At 49.6% G+C, this 19,174-nt stretch overlaps 1 protein-coding gene across 3 annotated transcripts in view; it reads right to left on the reverse strand.

Annotated features, from left to right (window-relative positions):
• Positions 1–19,174, reverse strand: part of LOC123846191 (protein FAM163A) — an 88,836-nt gene that overhangs the window by 55,496 nt on the left and 14,166 nt on the right. Inside the window, exon 1 of one of the 3 annotated variants that reach the window (XM_064594245.1) lies at positions 15,810–16,484. The exons of 1 other annotated variant lie outside the window; for it this stretch is intronic. The gene's annotated coding sequence lies outside the window, so the exon portion shown is untranslated. One more of the 3 variants, XM_045877357.3, reaches the window with a different exon arrangement.

The raw sequence follows: 19,174 nt of genomic DNA on the forward strand, positions 1-19,174 counted from the left end.
CCATCCCAATGGCCTCATTTCTCAGAAGTAGAAACTAGCCAGCCCTGTGTCCTGCAGCCCCTTTGCTCTCAGATTTTCGTAATTCAGTGGCATTGCTCTGGAATCTCACAGGCGCTGTGTATTCTCTTTTCAAGGAAACTGAGCTCCTGGAAGATAAAGACCAACATGTTGCCCAAAGCATTTCTCTTCTCGGCCCCGACAGAAGTGTGGACGCCGTGGCCTTCACTCCTTTGCTGGCTGCCGAATGCAGAGCCGGAACAAGGAATATGTGAGCTTTTTCTCTGCACAGCAATGAAAATGAATAAGGAGAGGAGAGAGGTGAATCACAGCTTTCCTCCTCAATCTCTCCTTGCTGAGCCAATAACCAATCCCTGAGCAGCACACGTGGAGAAGAACAGCTCTTCATGTGAGCCCAGGGAAGGCTGTCCGTTTGCTACAACCTTGAAAAAAATAAATAAATAAAGCATTTCTCTCACAAGTGGCCCAGGAAGGCTCACTGTTTGGGCCTCCTTGTTCCTCGGTCCATGAGAATAGATCAGGCACCGGCAAAGTGCTAGGTCACAGGAGGACCTTGGTAACCAATGTGCAAACATCTAGCTTCGTGCAAGGGAACTCGACCAGGCTAGCACCTCTCCTTCACCCCAACCGTGACAGCCCTGCCTGTCCCACATACCCAGCATGATCCCCGTTCTCTCCAGCACTCGAGAAATGACTCTCCTGAGGTTTACTCCCATTATAGCCATATCTCGTAACTCTTAAGGAAGCAACAGAAAGTACTACTGAATCCTGGCCACATTCATTTGTAGCAACTATCTACGCCATAGGTTTCTAATGTGATTATGTCTGTCTTTATGTGATTATATGGCCTTTCAAAAATCATTCTCTTTTGTTCATCCATCCATCCATCCATCCATTCAACAAGAGCATTTGGCATCTACTCAATGCTGAGTAACTTCTAAGCCAAAGTCAATGGGACATTTTCCAAGCTTTAAAATTCCCTGCCTTTAAGCAGTATCCGTCGAGCAGGGAGGTGTAGGCTGGGGTGGGGTTCAGTGGAAAAAAAAAAACAGCTATGTTAAAACCTAAGCTGTCGTTAACTAGTTATTTATTCCCTCTGAGCCTATTTCAACAGTTCCAAACAGGGACTGTTGGAAGAATTGTCCTGAAGTTTAAAGGGGGGGGGCGGGGAATGTATATAGTAACAGACTCCGTGCTTGGCATGGGAAAATGTGTTTGATAACTGTTACGTTAAAGAAAGTGACCCAAGAATCGAGCATGTTCCTCCCATACTCTGTTCTCCTAACACCTCACCGACACCCGTCAATATCCTTTCAGGTTTATTTTGCTTCCTAGGACGGTGTGCTTTTGGTTTTAATCCTCTCGTGAGCCAGTCCTGTCTTTATTCTGTCTGATGGGCTGCACCATTTTGAGAATATGATCTGTATCAAAGTCAGCTGGGAAGCTCCTGGAGCTTGCAGAGGATGGATACATAAAGTCCTGTTAATAAATAAACACACAGACATCAAGGCTACCGGCTGGGCTGTCGGCTGGCTGTGTAGTAACAAGACTTTATGCCTTCCTGGCTCCTGTCATCTTTGGGACTGAAAGCACTTAATGAATTTGTCTTGCTTGCAGTCCTCCTGGAGAAAGATACTGAGTGTCTCCAAAGAGCAGTCAGGGTCACCAGCTAGAGGTCAATGACTCTTGGGAACACTGCCAACCAGACCCCTAGAGCAGCTTTGTACGTTGTGTCTCATCATGAAAGTCCTAAATGCGTATTAGAAAATTTTTAAAAATAGGTAAGTTAAAATCCTGTGACTCCATCCACTGGGAGATAAGCGCTGGTAACACTTTGTCATCCCCCCCACACACACACACACGTGCTCACTGGGGTCTCAGATTCATGCCATTTTATAATTTAGCAATAGATCGTGACTATCTTGTCATGTAAAATGTTTCTACATCATTTTATGTGACTCCTGGTTTGCTGGAGAAATCCTTCTTATATGAAACAGTTCAGTTGATATGAATTGCTTTCACCGTGAGAACCATCCAGTGTTCTCTCTCTGTTTCGGATTTCCGTTCAGGATTTAGGGAGCAGCATGTGTAAGGCAGGGTGGAGGGTGGCAGTCCGGGAAAGTGCTCGTCCCTTGGTGCCCAGAGGTGGAGTGGGATGAGGACACCCGGGAGCATTGTGTGGAACCTCGGGGGACACACAAGAGGAGGGGAACACACAGAGGTCTTCAGCACTTCTAGGCTTTGAAAGGACCCTCTGGTAGCAAGAGGGGAGGGGATGCCCTGCAGGAGACGAGACCACACCTCCATCCGCTCCTGTGTTCACCTTACTGTCAGTTGTCCCTTGAGACCCAAAGGTTGCATTTGCTGTCATGGTCTAGCCCTTGCCAGTCCCTCCAGCCTCCTCTCCCACCTGTCTCTGCCCTGCCGTGCTGTGTGCACGCTCTGGGTCTCTGCTCGGTTGTGCTAGGTCCGGCATGCCCATTCTCCTCCACGTCACTTGAGGGACTGATTTTTTGATCACTCGGTTGAGGTGTCACTTCCTCCAGTTTTCCCTGACCCTCCCCCTCTCCCAGGCCGGACTAGCTCCCGTCCACAGCACTTCTCGAGTCTGAGCACACTGTGTCTGTGTCCCTACTAGACTTGGAGCTGCCTGGGTCAGTGTCTTACAGGTTGGGCAGACAGTGGGCACCCAATAAATGTTACTGAAGAAGGTAAAGGTAGTCCCAGTACCCGTACTGCCAACCCTTGGGATGACCGTAGTATGTGAGACATCATGAATGAGGGGGGCAAACCTCAAATCCATCTGCATCTCCCTGTCCCCACCGCCAAGCCCTAGGCTACCCTCAGTCTCCTGGCCCATTTAGTTCTTTCCCAACTGGCAGCCACTTAGCAGACAGACGACCTGCCTCACACATCAATCTGTGCATATCTCTTTCCTTCTTACAACATGGCACAAATATTTGGATTACTCTTAAAACAGCATGAGGCCCTACATAAACCTAGCCCCTACCTACTTTTCCAGTCTCAGCTTGTACCGCTTCTCCCTTTGGTCCCTCGGCCCCGGCCAACGAGACTTCTTTCTGATCTTCAAATAGCCAAGGCCCTTTCTGGTGTTGGGATCTTCTCTTGCCAGGAATGTTCAGTTCATCATTCCTCATGTGACTGGCTCCTTCTCGTCCCACAGGCTTCTGCTTTAGGGCTACTTCACCCAGGAAGCCTTGCTTCAGAACTGAACCTAAAATAAGTCTCCTTTCATTCTCTGGATGGTACATGCTCACTTTTTTTTTTTTTTAAGAGCATCTTTATATTTAGTAATCGTATTTTTATTTTTGTGATCAGTTGTTTGAGAATACTTTTTATTCTCTCCATGGGGGTGGGGGTGTTTTGTCCCCCAGAGGGGGACACTGGGCAATGTCTGCACATATCTTTGGCTGTCGCAGCTGGGGGAGGGTGCTGCTCGCTAGCATCTAGTGCGTAGAAGCCAGGGATGCCACTGAAGGCCAAACAAGACACAGAACAGCCTCCCACAGCAAAGGACTGTCCATAGGGATTCGACTAAGAGATCCTGCTCAAGACTGCAGGTCCCACGAAGCCAGGGAGGGACCTCGTCTGCCTTGTCCACCATTTTATCTCCAGCACCCGGCTCGGTGTCTGACACACAGTGAGCCTCCAGATAGAGCTGGATGGAAAAACAGACACGTGGTGAAGGGGGGTCGCGAAAACTCTGGAACAACTGGCAGGGCACATGGGGACTAGTCAGAACTGATGCCCACCACAGCCCGGGAGCCGGCAAGAGGCGGTCCCTGCCGTGCCGGGCATTATCCCTTTGGTGGCTGGACTCTGGGGGAGTCTGGGTGTCCTAAGGGAGGGTCTAGAGCAGCCCCAGAGGTGGGGGACTCAAGGAACCCCATGAAGTGGCCATTTGCCATCGGAGAAGAAAGCATATAAACACCGTGACAACCTGCATGGCCCTAGCAAGTCATACCTCCTTAACGTCAGTCCTGGGCGGAGGGATGGATGGGATGGATGTCCAGAAGGCCAGGAACTCCAAGGCGGTGGCTTATGAGGTGAAGAGAGGAAAGAGGCAAGAAGGAACTATTTCTAGTGTCTATGGAGACCCCAAATCTCTATGCCCTTCACACTTACTCAAACTCACCAAGCGAGGGAAAGTGTGAGGTGGGGGAGAGCCTGAGCAGACATGCAGATGGTGCAGAAAGAAAGGCTGACGGGGTGGGAGGGGAGCATTAGCTTGTTTCCTCTTTCTGTTGTTCTTCTCTTAAACCACTAAAAGCTTGTTTCCAAAAAACTGCAGCTTTTTCTCCTCAAATATTGTAGTAAAATATCTTGATTTAGATTCTAAAGAATCCAGAAGATGGAGTTAGCATGTGTCTGCCGGTAGGGAAGCATTTGGAGAGATGATCTGATTGAGGAAAGCTCTGAAATTCAAATAAGAATTCTCTCCCAGAGCAGATCGGCATGTTCTCTGAGACAGAAAGGGAACAAGAAGCTACAAGAACCATCATCAACCACTCGTAATACTGCCTCTCTGATTCAATTCATGCCACCCTATTCCCTCATAGACTGTCCCCTCTAGACCACTCCCTTCATAAACATGAGTCTTTCCCGAGGTTCCATCCTTGCCCCACCATGCCTGCCTTAGGCCCTCACCTGTCCATGGACGATTCCCAGAGCTATGTTACTAGGTTGAACTCTCCTGGGTTTCTGACTTGCACCACCAAGTGGCTCCTAGCCACTGCATCCTTAGCTCTCCCACAGGAATCTTTAATTCAAAGACCTCATCATTTTACATGCTCTTTCCCCCACCAAAGTGCTTTTCCTCCTGCATTCCTCCTCCTGATTAGTGGTACCACCATCCACCTAGTCCCTGAGCCCAGTAACTTGTGAGTCATTCCAGTCTCCTCTCTCCAGCTCTCCCCTCAAATCCACTCAACCACCAAATCTTATCCACTTCATCCCTTAAATGTTTTGAGGATCTATCCCTTCTCCATCTTTCTATTACCATTGTCTTCATTTGCCTCCTCATTAACTTTTTCCCCTTTGTTAAAACACTGATACTCAGTACACTCACATCAACAAGGGCAGCCGAATTCTGCATCTACCTCCACCTAAATAAGGCTGCAAACTCTCCACTCTCAAGTCAGGGCTCTTTACCACCCCTCCAAGTCTCTCCCCTGTTGTACTTCCTGTCTCTCAGAATGGCGCCACCGCTCCCCAGGCCTCCTCCCCTCAGTCAAAAATCTGAAGGTCATTTTGGATTCCTTACTCTCTCTTTTCTATCACTCTCAACTCTTGACCAGACAGGTGTAATACGCCTGTCTGTACCCAGCCACCTACCCCTTAATAAAGCAGACAAGGCATTTACTGCCTCTTACTGTTCCCGGTGTGCCAATCTGGCTTTTCTATTTAGACTATGAGATCTTTGAGGGCATGGACCATGTCTGGTATTTTTTCTGATTCCTCCAACGTGCCCAGCACATCACTAGGTACAGAGTTTGCCCAACAGAGAGAGAGTTGGCAATGAAACCCATCTGCCAGGAGAAGCCTGGTGCTGAACTATCAGCCCCCTAAAATGAATGGTGCTATTGGCTTAACTGCTTTGCCTCAGTGAGAGACATGCCTGGGATCAGCGAGACCTCAGCGAAGAGGTTGGAAATGATTCTCTGAGAGGTCTGGGAAAAAGACTCCACCAAGGACAACATCATGGATCGTGGAGTCATCATGAGGACTCAGCCGATTTCTGAGATCTTGAACCTGTGGACACCCATCTGTAATGCTGTATGGTGTCCTCCAATGGTACTCAGTGGCCCAAGAGCTTGGAATTACATCCCACCTGTTTTGTGGTGGCCACCTCCCCTTGGAAATAAGCAACAGTTCAATCTTTTCAGGAGTCTCTGTTTTCCAGAATTAGAGTCTAGAGTGTTTCATTTCTGTTACTTTGCAAATATCCTTATTCCTTTGAGGTCCATGATATCTGATTACTCTTTACTCTATCCTTTACTCCACCACTGCCTCTCCTTCACTCATTGAGGACTCTAGCAATTGTTTCCCTTTCATCTGAGGTTCTGCCATCATCCTAGAAAGTTTCAATATACACAGGTGGGCTCTCTAACACCCCAGCCTCGTATTTCCACAACTTCCATAATGCCAGTGGCTTTTAGTTTCATTTCACTCATCCGCGAGCATGACTCTACCTTGGACCCATATCACTGAAATTGTCCTTGAGTCAAGCCTTGCCTAGACTATGACCACCGCCTCTTGACCAATGACTCTGCCTCTGTCCAAAAATCTACAGTGGTTCTACATCTCCTACAGGTTCAATTCCAGGTCCTTAGACCAGGAGGTCTCACCTCATCCCCGTCACCTGGCACTTCCTGTTCTGACATTACTGGACCAAATGCAGGTTCCATTCCCCCCACCATCTCCAGAGGCTCCTGGGCCTAACTGTGACTCGAAGGCCCAGAAGACTTCCCTTCTTGTCGGCAAAGATATTCCCTCTCTGTCTATTTCCCTTCTGGTCTACAAAGATGTTAACCTTCACGTTCCAGCTCAAACACTACCTCCTCCGGGAAGCCTTCCCTGCCTAGTCTGGGCACATCTAGGGACTCTTTCTTCTGAGCTCCCCAGCACGCGATGCTGTCATTACAACATTTATCTGGTCAAATTAATATCACAAGGGCAGGAACCATTCCTATTCATGTCTGTATCTCCGCCCAGGGTGCAGGCTTAGTTCAAAGTTGGCTTCACTGGATGTTATAAAAGAAATGAAAGAGTGACTTCCATAGATGCCCTGTCCTCTTGAGGTCAGAGGAGACTGGGCTCTTGAATTAATTGAACCTCTTCTCTCTTCACCCTGGCCCAGTGCCCTGCCCATATGCTTAACCCTCCTAATAGAATCTGCCGTGGCTAAGCACCACATACAGATAAATCCCTCAGCATTAAGTAGCAAAAAAGCTTCCAACGGCTTAGAGAAGAAAGAGACTGGTGCTCCACAGACGGGAAGGGAGACGTGTGGCATATGGAGAGACGTCTATCTGATTTTTAGGTATTGAACACCTGGGAGTATTGATGACAATTTCATACTAAAACCAATTATGTGTTCAGCACTGTACTAGCCACTGATGGTGAGAATAAAAGTTCAAACAGCAGCATACATTTGTTGATCACTTTCTACATGCCAGGCACAACTCCATGGAATCTGCATCATGGTGGTTATTCCCATTTTACAGGTAAGAAAATGGGCTCGAGTCACACAGCTAATAAATGCCCCAATAGTGTCATCTCTCACTATTTTCTTCACTCTGTCTCTTCACTGTCCTCATCACTCCCTTCTAAAATAAACTTCTTCCCCCATCCTCTCTCCCCACTAGCCACCCTTCCTTCTCTGCATCAGACAGCAACATTCTCATCCTCTACCACCTCATACAAACTCACATCTGCTCTCATTCTACCCTCCTTCTGTCCAGTTGTCCCAAAGAATGGCCCCTCTCCATCCTAAGGGCTATCCCTCCACCTGCACGTTTGAGGGGGTCCACCCATGTTCTTAGGAACCTCACATTATGGATTATTCTTCCTTGAACCTATTACTTTTCCATTTGAATGGGTCTTTCCCATTGACATTTAAAGGTGCTCAACTGCCTCCCATTAAAACAGAACAAAACCACCCATCTCTTCAACTATCACAGCCAAACCTCTGGAATGTTCAGTTATACATTCAGTGTCCACTTGGTCCTCCACCAGCTACAGTCTGACTTTTGCCCATAACATCCCTGATGCTCTTGTTTAAATCACCTGTGATCTCTGCGTTTCTGAAGCCAATGCACATTTACTGGTCCTCATTCTCATGGACTTTTCAGCAGCCCCTATGCTTCCTCTTCTCTTATTCAGGAAACACTCTGCCCTTCGCTTTCATGACATTTCCCCCTCCTGGCTTTTCTCCCTATCTCTCTAGATCATCCTTCTCTGCTTACCTTCCAGGCTCATCCTAACTCAAAGTCAACCCCAGGCCTTCTCTTCTACACCTATCCTTCCTCCCTAGGCAGCCTCATCCATGCCATGGTTTCATTTACCCCTGGATGTTGATGAATTACGGGGACACATCTCCTGCCCAGACCTCTCCTCCAAATTCCTGTCCCTATATCCCCCTGGCTTCTTGACCTCTGCACTCAGATGGTTCAAAGTCTCCTCAAGTACAACATGCTGAGATTGCACTTACGACGTTTGACTATTTCCTGTCTCGGGGAATGGTACCTCCATCCACTGCTACAAAGCTGGCAGCCTAGGGCTCATCCCCAGTACTTCCCTCTCACCTCTCACATCCAAACCGTCACATCCTGTCCATTTACCTTCTAAACCTCTCCAATCTATCTACTTCTTTCTACCCCACAATAAATGTCCCAGCATAAACAACCATCTCCCGATAGGTCTCCCTGGATCTTCCCTTGGCCACCTCAAATCTACTGTCCACACTCTATGGTCACCGTGATCCTTCTGAAATGAGAGATCTGGCTGTGTCACCCTCCTGCTTAAGTACTTCAGTGATTACCTGTTGCTTTACAATCAACATCAGAGTCCCTACTGCAGCTGATAAAACTCCCTCCTGCTTCTCCTGCTCATCTCACGTGTTTCTCCCTCTCCCTCTCTGCACCCCAGTCCACTGGCCTTGGGAATCTCAAAATGCCATGCCTGCTCTAGCCATGACCCTCCCCCATTCCTGGAATATCCTTTCTCAGCTCCCAAACCCTCCTCACCTCCTCCGCTCCTACTCAGTCTCCAGGTCCCAGCTGAACCATCATTTTCTGAGGATGAAAGGATGGATGAACCATCATTTTCTGAGAAAAAGGACATTTCTGAGGACTTCCCAGGTCCTCCCTGAGTGGCCCAGACCTCCTATTAAATGCCCTTATCATGCCATGGGCTTCTACCTTATTGCTCTTATAAGTGTCACTTTACACTTACTCTGACAAATTTGTCCCCCCAAATGACTTCAAACTCCATGAAGCCTGGGATTTTGACAGTTCTGGTTTCCCCTCCACACTGTAGCCCCCGTGACACTCAATAAATACTTGCTTGACATCATGAAAACGCGACCCAATTCTATCTAGCTTCTGGCCTCATTATTCTCCTGAAATTGCCCTTGCTAAAGTCATCAACAACCTTCAAACTGCCAAAACTGTGCGCCTGTGGATCCCTGGTGTTCTACCAGCTGGACTGAGGGTTTCCTGCACTAAAATAGAATCTTGGCAGTTTTTCCCTGATTCATAGAAAAAAAAAATTAGCTGACAGACTTATCCTCAATTTAAAGCTTTTGTTTCATAAAGTTTTCTTTCTCAAAACTTGGTGTCCGCTATTTTATGTCTGTGGTAGAATCTAGCGGAAGATGCTCTCTGATTTAGTCCAAAATTATATATTCAGCCATTTCAAAATGTTATGGTATTCTCCAGAAAACACCACGATTTCCATGGGTTTCACAACATGAGCAAGTGTTTGAGACCCACTGGCCGAATCCAAAGAAATATTTTTAGCCCTCTAATTTGTTCTCTTGATGGTATCTGGTACTGTTTATCAGATTGCTTATTCATTTTAGCAACCAGCATTTACTGAGCACATATTATGGTTTCCCACAGTCCTTCGTTGCTATTTTTACTATGGCATTCATCACCTTCTCCTGTGATCTCTCCCATGTCCTGCCAGCTCCTGGAGGCTACAGGGACCATGGCTCTCTCTTTTCTCTCTCTCCCCACCTAGGCCAGCACTTGGCTCAGGCACATGGATCATCTTTTTTGCATGTAGGAATAAGTGAATGAGTGAATCCATGAGTGAATAAGCAGACGAACAAAATGGTGGGGCAGAACTTGAATCCCCATTCCTAGTGCTCTGCTGACTCTCCACTGGGAAGCTCATGGTCATGCAGTGGTTGGATACAACAGAAATGTCAATTTCACATAGGTAAGCTACCATCCGTTGTTATTTTAATAAGTAAAATGAATCTGATGTAAACGTAATATAGTTTTATAGTCTTGTGCTTGTGGGAATCACTTCTACTATCTATCCATCACCAAGCCCTGTTGATTTTACCACCAAAAAAAAAAAATCATAGTAATTGTCTATCTTATGGGGATCTAAACAGTTTTACTCTGCAAGCACCTGAAAATGCCATGTATTATGTCTGTGGCAGAATTTGAGTAAATAGTGGCATTACTGATATTAATGTATCTTTAAGCGGTCCATAGTCTATCGAAACCCATTCTCTTGGCCTCTTCTGCCCTTTCTCCTGAGCTTGTCTATCAAAATTGTACTTAACCTTCAAGGCCCAGCTCAAAAATCACCTCCTCCAGAAAGACCTTAACAGTCGGCCGGAATTACGGGGGCCAGGCCCAGGTTCACTTTAGCCCCACTGCATGTGACCAACCGCATGTCATTTGTAGCTCTACTTAGCACTTATTTCTTTATTCTGCAGGGCCCAGCTGCTGATGTGAATGGTCCTCCCACACTGCCTGTGGGCAACTCAAGCCCAGGGACCACACCTTGCTCATCTTTCTGTCTTCCCGGTGCCTTGAATGATACTCATTTTCCAAACCGAAGTGTGTTAGACTGATCATCCACTACTATTTCGCTATGCTATGTAAACACCACTTTTGTGTGTCATAAGGTGATTTTTTTTCCTAAATAGTTGGGGCATCTGGCTTTCCCCCTCGTGGTGAGGTTCTAGCAGCCTTAGCTGAGAGCCCCGTCCAGCTTCTCGCTCTCACCCCCGTGAGCCATAGCAGGATACAGAAGAAGCAGCTGCCCTTGCTCTAGAATTCATTTGGGGAAAAATTCAAGCTGTTACCTTTTGAAGTGGAATGGGAGTCAGAGGTGAGCCCTAGCCGGTGAGTTGCGTGGGAGGAGAAAGGTTTGCCGTGAGCCAGGCCCCTGGCTCTCAGACTGGTTTTGCCACAAACAGCAGACAGCCTCCCAGCACAGACCTGGGCCTCGGGGGCCACCCTGCCCAGCTTCTTCCTTGGGTACAGACACAGGGTCTCCCGAGCATCTCGATGCCACTAGCATCTGCACCCGAGCAGAGACAATCCCTCCCTTTCCCCGCTCCATCCCCGCAGAAGATCACACTCACGGGCCAGGGGGCCCAGCCCTAATGCACACGCTGCAGAGAGAGAAGCAGGAAAGCCGGAAATCCATCCCATGAACGCTGACAGCTTTGTCCCTGAACTGTGCCTTGTACAAACCTCCCCAGGCTGCAAAGAGTCCAGCTCATCCATCAAAGTGTGTAACGCTCAGCCACACGCTGTGAGACCCAAGCTCCTGTCTCTGAGCACCTGTGATGCTCCCAAGCCGCTGCTGCAGGTCCCTGTGCCCGGGAGGAAGGTCATCGGAGGAAGAGCAGAAAGGTGCTGCTTGATGGCAAAGATCCTGCGCTCTCACACATACCTGATCGGGAGGTTAAATGAGATGATGTAGGCAGAGTGCTTAGCAGAGTAGCTGGAACTTAGCTCCTAAGGAAGGCTTCCCACATAACAGTGCTGGAAGCCTTGCTCCCATGCCCTTCATGCATCTAGAAGCTTCCAGGGTGGGTGATGATCAGCAGGAGGGAATTCTTGGGGGGGGGGGCGCTGAGCTGGCCATCTGTGTTGATGGGAGGCACCCAAGGGGGTGTTCCAGGGCACACTGATACCACCACAGCTGAATCAATAACCTTCCTTCCTCTTCTGGGACAATCCGGCCCTAGACCCCAGAATAATTTTCAAAACTTTTCTTTCAAGTGTATCTCTCTTCTCTCCTTTCTGAAGCCCAAGTGAAACACCAGAAACAGACCTACTGCCCTCACTGACGTGCAGCCACACTGTTCCTCCTGTTCCCTCCCCTAAGGCCGCCCAGGTGCCCGCAGTGTCTCCGGGACCAGGGAGTATTAGGGCAACAAAGAGAAGGATGGTTTCTATTTCTTCATATTGTTTTCAAGGCTAGAGGGTCATATCTTGCCCACCCCGCTCAGAAGGGTGTCTAAAGGCACCTCCCCCTCCAGCTGTCCAAGCACGACCTGCAAACTTAGAAGAATTGTGGACGGCCCAGAGCCCAGTGGAACCCCTCAAGCAACCTGAGGGCGGGGCTGTCACCCCACTGTTCAGCTAGAGAAGAGCTCAAGGGAACCCCCCAGGCACAGGGCAAGGAAAGAGGATTTTTGTAATAGTTAATGTATTCACAGGGTTCAAAATTGAAAGGTACAGAAGGGTTTCTTGGTCCACTCTCCCTGAAGGCAACAGATCTTACTAGGGTTTTTATATATAATTATGTACATTCAAGCAAATATCTTGGAATTCTCTGACTCCTCTTTCATAACATAGACATTAGCATATTATAAATCCTCTATGCATTTTTTCAACCTAGCCATGTATCTTAGAAATCATTCCCTATCAGTTATAGAGAAATTTCCTAAGGTTTTTTTTTCCGGTTTTTGTTTTGTTTTGTTTTATGAATGAATAGGACCGTATTCAACTACCTGGGAGGTACCACAAGATATTTAACAAGTCCGTCTTGGATGAGCACATAAATTATTCTTTCGTAGCTCAAATGATGCCATACTGTGCATGTGTCTTTGTGTCCATGGGCCAATATACCGGCAAGCTCAATTCCTAAAAATGGAATCACTGGGTCTGATGGTGTGGACACTTCTAATTTTAGGAGATGTTTCTAAAACATCTTCCAAAGAAGTTGTACCCATTTACTCTTCCAAGAGCAACATACGAAAGCGACTGTTTTTCCAGGACTTCATCAGCAGCTTAGCAATCTTTTGGATGCTCATTGAAAGGTAAGTTGCAGTTTACACTTTACATATTAAAGAATCAATCCTTTGTGTATAATTAAACCCCTGAGTCCTGGAGGGAATGAAGAGCATGCAGTTTTTTACCAGGCCAGCACTTTCCCTAAAGTCTAACGGGATCACAACATCTCTTGGACCTACAAATACCAGGGTTTATTCACGATGGCTCTGGATGTCCAGCTTCCACACGTGCATCTGTTCTTAACAGGAGGAGACTAGCACTGCGGAAGGAGCACGGCCTTTGGAACTGGGAGACCCGGCTTCACACAGCAACTCTGCCACTGACTAGCTTGATGCTCTTAGCAAGTTATTTAACCTCTCCCCAACTCAGTCTCCTCACGTGAAATACAGGGATAATCATATTGATTTTGCAAAGCCTTGTCTGGCACAGAGAAGGGACATTTAATAAGTAGCAGCAGTTTTCATTAGTGTTAATGATCATCAGGCCGGATTCTAAACCTCGGGGCACTTTTCACAATTGACAAGACCTGGACTGGCCCAGCCAGGGCCATTCTGTTAAGAGGCCACCCAGACGGTTCCCAAGTTCGGCTCTGATCCACTCCAGCCTCCTTCCAAAGTCATCAGGAGACATCACTACAATCCCACCCTGGGCCTCTGGGTGAGGGTGGGCGGTTCCTGGGCCAGGATGGGCTCCCTTTTTGCCAGAGGATGTCTGCACTCAGCCCGAAGCCTCTCTGGACTAAGCAGAGCTCATTTCCAATTACAGATGGGCCAGCTGGAGACAAAACAGAGATCCTTGAGCAAAGTATGAGGGACTTGCTCTCATCAGCACTGGAGCCCATTCAGCTTTTCCCGAGCAATTTTTGATAAGGTCACTAAATGCAAATTTCTAGTTCTGACAAGAATGCCAGGGATGCCCCCCACTAGGGTTTCTATCTATGCACGTGACACAGACACCCTGCCCCCCACCCCACAGGACTTCAGAGGTTTTTCTCATTCATACATGGTCCTCGCTCATTTCATGCCCCAGGTGGCAGAAATTATGGCCATGCTCCTCACGGGGCGGGGGACTTTGAGGAGAGTGCTGCTGATTTGCCTAACACCCCAAGTGATCCACCCTGGGTGCTGACTGGACCCCCTATCTCTATATGCTGGTTTAGATCCTCGCGGGCACTACAACTGGAACCTCTGGAGAGAGGTCTGAGAAATTATCGTTGCTCTCGGAGAATATACCTTTGCTCTTTCTTCCCCTTGATCCACCTCTGTCAGCCTAAAGGAAAGAGGTATAAACTGCATGTACTGCCAAGTACTTCAGAAGTACAGAAAGGAAGCTGCCTTCCACCCTCCCGCCCCCCACCCCGCCCCAGAAAGACTCCAAATCCCAGCGAATCTCCGGCAAAGCGCACTTGCCAAACCTGAAGCCCCCCCCCCCCCCCCCCCCGCCCATTGTTTGTTTCTCACGCGGTATAAAACGTGGGTCTGGCTCAGCCACCGGAGACCTGACAGGGCACAGAGATCCGACCGCGTAGACGTCAACCCCTGCCAGTTACGCTGGACCCCCAGCCTTGCGGGTGAGAACCCCCAGCTCCAACCCGGGTCCTCCAGCCAGGCCACGAGTGTGGCCCCGGGCTGGAAGAGGGTCCGGGGCTGCGCAGACTGGAAAGAACGGGAGAAAGTGCCTCCACTGACTGCGGGGGAGGGGGCTGCCTGCCCCCCACCCCCCTCTTGCCGCGTCAAACTTGCTAGAAAAAGCAAACTTCCAGGACCCCACAATTCCACCCAGAGAAAAGGAATGGCCAAGTGTGCCAGAAAAGCACGGTGGTCTATGTAGCCCAAGGGCACCGACAGAGAAGACAGATCTCCACCCCTGCCCTCCCTGGCTGCCTTAGGCAGCGCAGAGACCGGAGCAAGCCACCCAGGCAGGAGGTCTCCGGGGCGCCGCTCTGGGCACCCTCCCCGGGCCACCCCTGCCAGCCGGGGTGAAGGGGACGGGAGCAGCAGCACGCGGCCCTTAGCCCGACACTGCCTTCCGCTCAGCCCTGCTCTACTGGGGCCAAACCCTCCTCCGGGCCGCTGAGCGAAGCTTCGACGTGGCCCGGCGCCCCCAGCCAAGCCCGCGGCGCACGGCCCTGGGGATAGGGGTGCGCGACGCCGGCTCCGGCCTCAGGAGCAAGCGGACAGCGGCCCGGGTGAGTCCGGTGTCTCGGTCCCTCAGGCAGACGTCGGCCCCGGCTGCCTCGAACCCGGACGTCCTGGCGGAGATGGCGACCCGCGCCGCGAACGCACCTCCGCCCTCCTTCTGTGGCCAAACTTCAGCAAAATGCCCAGCAAACCGCGCCCAGGTTGCAAGGCTGGCGCAGAGGCGCCCGCGCGCTCGGAGGCCCCTGGACGCACAGACCGACGGCGGTGGCGCGGCCCGCCCGCCCCGCACCCACCCGCCGCGCGCTCAGCCCCGGGCCCCGCTCACTCACGCGCGCCGGGCGGTCCCGCCGAGTGTGCAGCGTCGTGGGCCGGGCCGCCGCATGCTCCCGGGCGGTCGTGGGCGCCGGGGCGCAGCAGCCGCGTCCGTGTGCGCTCCGGCCAGGGGAAGGCGCTCGCGGAGCAGGAGCGGGCGGCAGCGGCGCAGGCGGGGACAGGGGCCCTGCAAGTCCGGCCCCGAGGCGGGGACAGCGCGACCCGCGGCCTGGCCACGAGGCCGCAGACGCCCACCCCCACCCGCTCGGAGCGCGCGGCTCCTGGTACGGAGCCGGAGAGCCGAGCGCTGACCCAGACCCGGCCCGGCTCGGCCACAGTCAAGATAGGGGCGTGAGGGGAAGGCGGCCCCGGGGCTCGCCGCCCGCGGTGCTAAGGCGCCCTCGGAAGTACGCCCGGGCCCGGCACTTCCCCGCGCGGAGGCCGGCGGCCCGAGGAGTCCCCGGGCCGCCCCTGCTCCGCTCCCTCCCTCTCTCCTTTTCTTGCTTGGGGGAGCGCCGGCTCGAGGAGCGCCCTAACCCGTTACCGCGGCTGAGCAGCTTCGCTCCGGCGGCCGCTCCCGCGTTCGGCTGGCACCGGGTCTGCGCGCGTCCTTCCGAGCGCCCGGGCCTGGGGCTGCCCGCGTGAGGCTCCTCTGCGTTCCCCCGCGCTCCGAGCACTGGCCCCGCACCGAGCGGAGAACCTCATCGCCCCTCCAGGTGGCCGGGGCTGGGGGCAGGTACCGAGCCACCTGATTGGCGCTGGCCCCAGTCCTGGGAGAATCCCCCACCAGAGAGGCTGCTTGCACGAAAGCGAAGGGAAGGGACAAAACGGCGCAGGCTGGTGCCTTCCAAAGAGCCTTCCCTTAGCCCCAGTGCCCCTTCGCCTAAGAAATGTGAGCTTCGGAGTGGGCGCCCTAGGAACTTCGCGAGCCACAGCTCAAGCCCAGCACGGAAAGTCCTGAGAGAATGATAGTTTTAAGGACCAGGGTGGGTCGCTGTCCCCTGGACTTTGCCTGGAGAGCCTCCCCAAAGGCTCATCTGTTTCCCTATTTCTGGCCAGCACTGGTCCCTGGAAGACCAGTCACATCTGGATGTCCCCGCCGTGGAGGGGCACCGCGTCCTTGCAGCGGGGCAGGGAGGGAGTAAATAAATGTGTAATTAGAATTGGGACGGAGAGATCTAGCAGGAAAAGGCAGCAAAGGAGACGCGCTGTCTTCTCCACCACCACCGCCCCCACCCCCCACCCCGCCAACACGAGAAGAAAACGTTAACGGTGCCCTCGATTTCTTCCCTGAAATTACCCTCCTTTAAAATGTTTTCAAACTCGGGGTGCCTGGGTGGCTCAGTCGTTAAGCTTCTGCCTTCGGCTCAGGTCATGATCTCAGGGTCCTAGGATCGAGCCCCACATCGGGCTTCCTGCTCCCTCTCCCACTCCTCCGCCTGTGTTCCCTCTCTGTCAAATAAATAAAATCTTAAAAATAAAATAAAGTGTTTTCAAACTCTACAAGTTGCTTATGTGCTGTACCCCCAAACAATAAATTGTGACATCAATGTGCTTGGAGAACGTGGTGGGGCGAGATGGAAGGAAACCGTCACTTTTTCGCATCTCCAAAGCATCTCAATATGGAACTTTTGCTTGTTCCGGTCTGCTCATTTTTGTCCTGACCCTGCTCTCAGGCTTGGACTGAAGACAGGGGAGGAGGGGGGGAGAGGGTCACCCAAATTAATGCTCAAGGAGGGGGGGTGTTCTCTACATCAAATATGTTTTCCTTCATACTCTGGACAGTCTGGGGGATTCAAAGCAAACGTGAACATTGTATCTATTTCTAGAGGAGAGAGAGAGAAAAACATGGGTCCCTCAGCCCAAGTCCAACTTGGAAAGGAAAGGAGTAGGAAATTTAGCAACCTTTATTATTCCTAAAGCACTCTTTAAAAAAATATGCATATATCCAAAGGCCAGCTACCCACCCAATGGGTCCAGCAGGTTTACTCTTGCTTCCAACACTCCACGTTTTTCCTTTCTTTTCACAGGTTTCAATTTTTTTTTAAGGATTTAATTTATTTGACAGAGAAAGACACAGCGAGAGAGGGAACACAGCAGGGGGAGAGGGTGAGGGAGAAGCAGGCTTTCTGCTGAGCAGGGAGCCCGACCCAGGGCTTCATCCCAGGACGCTGGGATCATGACCCAAAACCAAAGGCAGATGCTTAACGACTGAGCCACCCAGTTGCCCCTCAAATTTTGATCTCAGAGCATCATGTGCCGCCTTTTCTCACACAGTCAGACCTCACACCTACATTCCTTCCTCAGTCTCACTTCTTCTCAAAGGCAAAACTGCAATAGGAAGAGCTGTGTTGTTTTGTTATGCACAATTACACAGAGAGAGAAGTGAAGCCTGGTGCAGCCTGACCAATCATCCTAAACCAAACCAGCCAGGTCACTGACATCACCCTACAACTGCACCCATTCCTTTTCCTAAGCCCTTCCCTACCCCCTAAAGCAAAAGCCATCCTGACTTTACAGTAATTACTTCCTCATGTATGCATGCCTAAACCCTGTTGTTTGGTTTGCTTGGTTTTGTACTTTCTGTAAATGAAATGATAGATCACGAATTTTTTGTGTGTATCTGGCCTCCTCTTTCACTTGGTTATGTTTGTGAGGTCATCCATTTTTGTTGTATATTGTTGTAGTTGGGGCTATTACAAATAATACGGCTAACCACATTCTTATATATATCTCCTGGCGTCCAAATGCAAACTTTTCTTTAGAGTATATACCTTGCCGTGGAATTGCTGGGCCATAGGTTATGCCGATATTTAACTTTATTAGATAATACCAAGTTGTTTACCAAAGTGGTCATAAAATTTACACTCCCACCAAATATGTATAGTAGTTTCAGTTGCTCCACATCCTTGCCAAGACATATTGTTAGACTTCTTAATTTTTGTCAATCTGGTGGATATGTAATGATATCAAAATTGTGATCTTCATTTCATATTCCTAATTACCAATAAGATGGTGCACACTTACATGTGTTTAGAGCCTATTTGAATTTTCTGTTTTGTGAAGTGCCTATTTAAATCTTTACCCATTTTTCTACTGAGTTATCAGATTTTTTTTTTCTGTTGATCCATAAAGGTTCTTTGTATATTCTAGCTATCTGCCTTTGTCACTTAGAGATTGCAAGTATCTTCTCCCCCTCATTAATCTTCATCTTTTGATCGGGAATAACTTTTTAAAGCAGAATTTTCATTTTGTGATATTGTAAATTCATATACAGTTTCAAGAAATAATGCGGGGGTCCCAGGTACCCTTAACCCAGTTCCCCCCATTGCTACCATCTTGCAAAACTATATCACAACCAGTAGATTGACATTGCCAGAGTCAGAACATTTCTATCAGCACAAGAATCCCTCAGATTTCCTTTTAATAGCCACACCCCCTTCCCCTCCTCATCCCTAACCCCTAGAAACCACTTGTCTGTTTACCATTTCTAAAACTGTGTGACATCAAGAATATTAAATAAATGAAATACTATGATATATAAACTTTTTTTCCCACTCAGCATAATTCTTTGGGGATTCACCTGGGTTTATTAATTGGATGATATGGATGTACCATGGCCTGTTTAACCATTCATTCACTCATTGAAAGACATCTGGGTTTTGTTTTGTTTTTCCAGTTTTGAGCTGTTATGAATCAAGCTGCTATAAACATTCATGTGCGGGTTTTGGTATGAACATAAGTTTTCATATCTCTGGGATAAATGCCCAGAAGTGCAATTCCTGGATCGTGTGGTATTTGCACACATCCTTTATAAAAGAGATTGCCAACCTGTTTTCCAGAGTTGCTGTGCTTTTTTACATTCACACTGGCAGTGTATGAGTTACTCAGTTTCTCCACATCCTTGCC

This window comes from Mirounga angustirostris, unplaced genomic scaffold (genome assembly GCF_029215605.1).
Source record: "Mirounga angustirostris isolate CCGP_5_RB_7025 unplaced genomic scaffold, mMirAng1.0.hap1 SCAF_6, whole genome shotgun sequence".
Lineage (NCBI taxonomy): Eukaryota > Metazoa > Chordata > Mammalia > Carnivora > Phocidae > Mirounga > Mirounga angustirostris.